General features: G+C 37.9%; 2 long non-coding RNA genes across 3 annotated transcripts; one reads left to right on the plus strand and one right to left on the minus strand.

Moving 5' to 3' along the window:
* Positions 1-365: 365 nt before the first annotated feature.
* LOC124870786 lies at positions 366-3,011 on the plus strand. Its single transcript, XR_007038884.1, has 6 exons — positions 366-477; positions 820-858; positions 943-1,012; positions 1,535-1,745; positions 1,839-1,914; positions 2,543-3,011. It is a non-coding gene; the product is annotated as an uncharacterized LOC124870786 (long non-coding RNA).
* Positions 3,012-3,099: 88 nt separating this feature from the next.
* Positions 3,100-6,594, minus strand: LOC124870787. 2 transcript variants are annotated; one of them, XR_007038886.1, is made up of 3 exons: positions 5,661-6,594; positions 3,479-3,579; positions 3,100-3,353 (listed from the first exon to the last, which is right to left on the minus strand). It is a non-coding gene; the product is annotated as an uncharacterized LOC124870787 (long non-coding RNA). The 2 variants fall into 2 exon arrangements; XR_007038885.1 differs by lacking the exon at positions 5,661-6,594 and having other exon boundaries at positions 3,479-4,160.
* Between the last annotated feature and the right edge of the window lie 1,185 nt (positions 6,595-7,779).

Raw genomic sequence — 7,779 nt, forward strand, 5'->3', positions numbered from 1 at the left:
GGTAATAACAAGACTAAGATTAGGACATACAGGACTTAATTATACACTTTTTAAAATACATAAACATAATACAGGACAATGTGACCACTGTGGGAAGGATGAAACAATTGAACATGTTTTTATAGTGTCAGAAAAAGGAGCTGGAAAGAAGAAGCATGAAGAGAGATTTTGAAAGGATTAAAGAAAGGTTTAGTATAATAGATTCATTACAAAAGACAATAAGGAGCAAACATATACAAATTATTTTAAGATTTCTAAAAAGAACAAAATTATTTAATAGAATTTGAGTATATAAGATATTAATCCATGTTGAACCACACTCCATACCAGTGGTGCCGATAATGCACACCTACAGTTTCTTGCCAACCGCCATTAAACACCAGAAGAAGAAGAACAGGACATTGCCTTATAGGAGAAGAAGAGCAGGGAACGTGACGTAGATTCAAAGCGTTGAAGAAAACGAGGAATAAAAATAAGGTAAGGAAAAGTTGGTTGTTGATTGCAACACTTTTCTTTACCGGTGATATTTATTTTATTAGGTTACGGTTAGCTGTGGCTTTGTTTAATTAATGATCCGGCGTTAGCTTGAGAAAATATTACCGTGTTAGTTCTGTAGCTGTCTGACACATTTGAGTTGTAGGTTGAGTTGGTATTTAAGGATTAAGATAAGATCGCATTTATTGATCTCCCAATGGAGACAACAACTGGACGATAACGTAGCTTATTTTTATTTTATTTTTTTACTGCATGTATGTATATCGGTTTGTAGTTCGGTAGCGACGTGTTCATTTTACTTGTTTTGTTTTTCTGTACCTCCAGATCATCTTTCCAAATCTCTAAATGACAGACCCAAAAGAGGTTGGTATTATCTAAAAAAGAAGAAAAAAAAAATAGTTACTGTTTTCTGCTAGTGCATTAATTCATGTTTCCATAATCCTTTAGGATGAAGTGCACAGCGCTGCAATGAACTTAATAGAAATGCTAAGAAGAACACTCCATAATCCAGAAACAAGTATGTATAACTTGCAGTTGGTAATTTTTCAGCTATGGAGAACATGACTGTAGTTAAGGTGTCACTAAACAGCACCAGAAATTAATTCAACAGTGAAACTTATGTGTTGTTGAGTTGATGTTTTTTTATGTTACCTGTATTATTTATAAAGTTGAGGGACAGACCACACAACAGGCAGCTAGGGACTCCAGGCAGGAGACAACGCAGAGACCCCCACTTCAGAGGTCTTTGATAGTACCTGTGCAGGGGCCTTCAGGGAGCACTGTGCAGCAAAGCATGGCCAGGTTTGCATGTTGGTAGTCTAAAGATACATTGGGATGCATCCATATAAATAAGATACAATGAAATTAGTTTTTGAATTCAGGTTAACATAGACCTTGAGTTCCAAATGATTGTCCTATATCGCTATCCTTTGAGAGACAGTTGAAGATGGCTTCCTCTTTTTACTTATCCTGTCATTTCAGTTGAGCATTTTTAGATCAATATATAACACATCTAAATTTTTTTCACACTTTGTTTTAGGAGTTTCCCTGGACTGTTTAAAGAAAGACCCAATTCGAGACCTCCATTGCGTTGGACAAAAAAAAGGCCTAGTAGCAAAATTATACCTGTCCAGTTCTTCCTTTTGCAGAGAGCCTCAGAAAAAAACTCCCAAACTCACTGAGGAGCTCTTCTATAGGCTGGGTTGGGAAGAAGAACAGTGAATATTACTGAGGATGCTGGCCATAAGGAGGTATTTTGCATGATAACAAATTACTAAAGCTATATTTAGATGTAGTTACAATTTTTTTTATTCAATCTTTGCTGGTATTACTTGCATCCACAGGTCACAGAAATTATCTGTGAGGTGTTTCCAAAAATGAACCAGCTGGATGGGGCATGGATGCTTTGCAAGGCTATGGGTAAAATTGTATTTTTATTGTTACACATAAACTTGTCTACATTTTGATGTAATTTCTGTTACTGATGCAATTCTGATTGATAATTGTCCTTGAAACAAACAACTAATTAATAATTAAACAAGTGTTTTAATAACTTTAACTCAAAGAAAAATGGTTGACAAGGAACAGTGACATACAGTACATATTACAGATTATCAGTTCATTCTACTGTTCTTTCCTCCACTATTGGCCTAGAGCCTTTTAAGATAAAGCAAAATGAATACAGAGTGAAAGCAGTCTTACACTTCCATTCATTAAATTAAGAAATCCATGAATAATTAAAGTAGAGCTTTGACTTCACTGTTTTGAGGAGTATGTACAAGTGTTTGGCTCCTGGTAAGAATACCTGCCTTCAGAGAGAAGTTATGGTAAGTGTTCCAGCTCTCGCAAGTTCCTTTAGGTTCATCCAATGGAGGAACTTGACACAAAATGGAGGCTCTTTTGTCTGCTACCCCTGTTCTCTGCCAGACTGACAAGATTTAAGAATTTGTGTCAAACAATTCCAGTTTGGACATTTTTACTTTGGTGACTGCTATTAGTATGATAAGTATTTATGGAAAAACATGTCTTGTTTTTTGTCTCTGACTAGATGCAGACCTTAAAGAAAAAAACTGCTGCACGTGGAGAAGAAATGGCTGGCAAGGGAAACCAACATCTGTCGCTCCAGAATTTCTTTCAGTGGGTCACAGGTCATGCTCACATACCACTGATAGAGTCTCAGCGAAGCATGTTCAAAATCACTATCAATTTTGAGCATAACTGCAACTCCCTCTATGGGGAACATGGTGTGTGTTACCCAGTTGTCAATGCCTGTGTGACATTTCCCATATGTCACTTACGGACATAAAGTGACTTTGAGAAGAACCTGAGCACTGCATTAGAGTTCCGTTATGAATTTAGCAGGTACTAAATAACTATTTAAAAACTTAGTTTGAGTTCTGTTTTGTTTTGCAGCTAAAGCTAGCTTGTGATTGTTTCAACCCTATTATTGTATTTAAAAAGGGTGGAAAATACTTAAAGAGTAAACCTTTTTCAGAAAATAAAGTTTTCAAAGAATTGCTCTGCAGTTTTGTTGTTGTTACATGTGCACTTGTACTTAGATCTTACATTTTCAAAGCATTGCAAATGATTACCAAGTACCAAATATTCAAATCTAAACATTTTATGAATTACGCATTTGAAGTAGCCAGATATTTGCGACACAGGAGGTACAAGCTCCTGCTGTCCAGATCTTGGTGGACATTGATGAGATTCTGACATTCCACCAGCTGGTCTTCAGTTATTGGGGAGTCAAATTCAGGAACCACCACTGCTCCATGCACATCTTCTCCATTAGATGGAGTTCGTTGTAATACTTTGATGTCACACATGTCCTGACATCCCACCACAAACGCTCAATTCTAAGAGTACAGAAAACAATATTAAAATACTGAACAGGAAATTCAAGAGCTTGGAGACATGGTAACTACATTATGTAAATTATTTTTCAATTGATGTAACTCTTATTTTTTTTTTAAAAAGCAACCTTTCATTATGGACTTTTTCCAGACATAAAGCTCCCTCGATCACAGACGGTGAACATGTATTTGGCTGTCCACGTTCTCTACTCCCTGATCACCTCTCACCCTGTTTTTCACAAAAAGATGACCATTTTTTTTTTTTTTATCAATCAGTCCATCAATTACAAAAAATGCTATGTACAAATTTGCACATCAGAATATGTACTTATATGAATACCCATTTTCAAACGGGTGTCAAATCCTTTGTGGTAAATACTTTTTTATGTCAATTGCAAAATTGTATAAACTTCCCTTGAAGGTATGCCATGTATCTCTGTTGCTTTTTTGAATGCCGCAAAAACTGTTATTATAATCAGCATCCAGAGTTTAGAGAAAACTTCCTCTCAGAGACATACTGTTAGTGTTGAGATTTTGACATCTACAATTATAAATTGTCTCAGGCTAATTAACATATCTACAGCTAACCCATTGCTAATAAAGTAATCAATAATCATTCAAGAATCTTTACTGTTATTATGAGACCATAATAAAATTTTGTCCGGCTCAGAATGCCACATAGGATACAGTCAGCAATTCAAAACACTTAGAAAACAGATAGAAAAAGGAAAATAAGCATCCTTAGAGGACACCCTTGAAAAATATAAATAAAATAAATGTCACCGATAAAAAAGTGTTGCAATCAACTTTTCCTTTCCTTCTTATTTTTATTCCTCGTTTTCTTCAACGCTTTGAATCCACGTCACGTTCCCTGGTCCTCTTCTTCTCCTATAAAGCAATGTCCTGTGCTGGCTGCGACCGGATATGAGGTGAAAATCCGGCCAATCAGAAGAGTTTCTGCCCCCTACTGACAAATACGCCCACTAAACTACGGGGGAATTTTTTTCTTTGCGTACCCACGCAATACTTGTGCGTTCGCTCGCAAAAGTTGTTAAACACCTTGAGAAAGTTGTGCATTTAGGAAAAGCAGCACATTTGACAAACTGCTCACAAAACAAACAGCACTGATATGGCATTGATATGGTTTGTCACATGTAGGTTAACACTCAGTCAACAATAAGATTAAATGCTTAGGATAAGAAGAACCGTTCAAATCACTATAAAAACAAAAGTGGCGTGCAAAAAAAGTACACATCATGCAGCAGTAATAAGCAAATAAAGTGTCACAGATGTGGTTTTGTGCAGTATTATTGTCCAGAGTTCAGTAGTTTGACAGAATGTGGATGATAACTGTATTTAAGTCTGATTGAAGATCATTTTATTTAAGGCCGATTTCAAAATAAAACTCAATAAATCTCAAAAACGGGTCTCCCACAAAGTATTGCGAGATAACACAAAGACTATTGCGTGAGAACGCAAAAAGTATAGCATGAGAACGCAAATGTATTGTAAGCGAACGCAAAAGTACTGCGTGGAAACGCAAAAGCTTTGCGAGCAAATGCAAAAGTATTGCGCGGGGACGCAAAAAAAAAAAAAAAAAATTACCCCATGTCCCCTCGCAGGCTCTGTACTAAACAGAGCGAGAAAGCGTAATTTTTCTGGGAGAGCGAACAGATAGGTGCAGGGGGCGTGTTTTATTGCTCGCCGTGCTGCGTTCAAAGGCTCTCAAATAAAGGTGCACGCCCGCGATCAGAGCTATGCGCTCTCGATTAAAAGATGCGCTGTTCTGATTGCTTAATGCGTTCCTTTGATTTTTGGCAGGAATGTGACGCCATATAAAACAGTGATAATTTTGTTTGTTGAACTTGAACTTGTACTTTTGTCAGAGTTAAAAAAAAAACAATTAGAAGCACATTTCAGATCAGAAGTTCACAACTGTTAATTACGGATTGTTCAATTGTTACCTTAAAGTATAGTGATTATGGTCAGTGATTATGTCTGAAGCATGTATAGGCTTTGTTGTAGAGAATCAGAGCCTCACTCTCAGTGCCTTGAAAAAGTATTCATACCCAAGCTTGATCTTTTTTCACATTCTTTCATCCACAATATTCAGTGTATTTTGGACCAACATGAAGTTGAACATGAACACATAACTCCCCCCTGAAACACTTGAGACACACAGCCTGAGACAAATTTGCATTTCAGAAAACAAATTTACAATGGAAAAAACAAATTTACATTTCAGAAAATACTTTAACAAAACTCACAACACTTTTACAAATGACAAAATCTTATGGAAAGGGAATGTACCAACTCCGACGCTGACACGGAAGTGATAACGGGAGCGCTCATGGTTACCCAAGATGGACAGCAATCGAGTGGAATTTTGCCCATTTTGTGGCACACATAAGAGTAGATTAATTCGGTTTTGTTTTTGGCGTAGTCGGTCCTTAGAGTCTCAGAGACAGCAAGCTCAGTTCGTGGCAGTAGCAACTAGAAATAGTACTTCCGCCACCGGAGGGTGCAACAGCGTGCCAGACCAGCAGTAAAAGCCCCTAAGATGCTGCCACGCTGGCTGCTGCTGTTTTTGCCGAAGCAAATGCTGATTATTGGCAAATGGTTTGTCATTGTAGTTATTAGCTATTGACTGTTATTCGGTAATTACTTTCAAATGATTATGTCATTATTAGTTATCATTAAATAAACAGTGTTAGTCCCCAAATATAAGGTGGCTGTATTTACTTGAGATGGAAACTATGTCACTAATAGCATTATGTGTATGTATAACGTACTGTGGTCAGGCCAGATGCCTCCACTTCGAAAATGACGGTCAAGTCAGCCCTCACGTGGTTTCGTTGTGGTGAAAACATCATGAATAATTTAAAATTACACAAAGAAAGATTTAGTCTGAGCAATTCAAATTTAATTTCTGATGGCACACGTTTCTGCACATAGGAGGACTGCTCAAAAAACACCTGTCTGGAACATTGGAAACAGATAAGTGCCATTATTGGGTAAAAAAAGGAGCATTCCCGAAAGGCTCAGTCATTCACAAGCAAGGATGAGGCAAGGTTCACCACAACTGCATGAACAAATAGTCCAACAGTTAGGAACAACAGTTCTTAATATACAATTGCAAGAAATTAAGGGATTTCATCATCCACAGTCAATGATGCCATCAAAAAAATTCAGAGAATCTGGATAAATCTCTGCACATAAGCAGCAAGGCTGAAAACCAACATTGTAATGCCTTTGAATCAGCTGAAGGCTGATTCACAATGCTGCAGCAAGAGTTCTGATGAAAATTAAAAAGAGAGATCATATTTCTCCTATTTTAGCTTCCCTTCATTGGCTCCCTGTTAAATCCAGAATAGAATATAAAATTATCCTCCTCACATATAAAGCCCTTAATGATCTAGCTCCATCATACATCAGAGATCTGATTGTTCCATATGTTCTTAACAGAGCACTTCATTCTCAGACTGCAGGTTTACTAGTGGTTCCTAGAGTCTCTAGAAGTAGAATGGGAGGCAGATCCTTTAGTTATCAGGCTCCTCTCCTGTGGAACCAGCTCTGCTGCTACCTGTATGACCCCTTCTCTTTTCCAATGATTATAATTAGTCTGACAAAGAGAGGTATCCCAATCCTTGTGGCTTTTAGTATAACAATGACCATCAGTGGGACCCTTTGTGGGGTGCCTTGAGACGACATTGTTGTAAATAAGCGCCGTTTAACTAAATAATCTGAACTGAAACTATCTGTGTAGTTATGCTGCTATAGGCTTAGGCTGCTGGAGGACATAACGACCACTTTCACCCTCTTCGCTGCATTCTCACACTACTCTCCAATTTTGCATTATTTGCTGTTATTTCAGCTTTTAACTTTGTTCTCTCTTTTCTCTTCCTGGAAGCTACACCTGGCCTGACTCTGTGTCTACCTGTGACACCTTTCTGGAGAGGGGAATCATCCGAGCTTCTGCTGGAAACAACTTAATGCTCACCCTCTACCGATGATCCACATGGCCCTGTCTTTTAGTGTTTAACCCTTTCTATCTCTGATTGACTGAGCTTAACTGTAACTAACTGTATGTGCTCTCTTTCAGACTCTAACCTTGAAAACAGGCTCAGAGTTTATCTGTTCTTTCTTTCTAGGTGAAACGACTAAAGGAGCTACATCCATTAACATTTACTTTTCCTTCCCATAGAAAGTACTCCTGGATAAGTGCTTCTTTGTTCTCTTTGTGTCTCTGCTCTGTTCTCTCTAACCCCCAGTTGGTCGTGGCAGATGGCCGCTCACACTGAGCCTGGTTCTGCTGGAGGTTTCTTTCTGTTAAAAGGGAGTTTTTCCTCTCCACTGTAGCTACATGCATGCTCAGTATGAGGGATTGCTGCAAAGTTAACGCCAGTGACTGTCCACTGTCTCTACATGT

Source organism: Girardinichthys multiradiatus, chromosome 7 (genome assembly GCF_021462225.1).
Source record: "Girardinichthys multiradiatus isolate DD_20200921_A chromosome 7, DD_fGirMul_XY1, whole genome shotgun sequence".
Classification (NCBI taxonomy): domain Eukaryota; kingdom Metazoa; phylum Chordata; class Actinopteri; order Cyprinodontiformes; family Goodeidae; genus Girardinichthys; species Girardinichthys multiradiatus.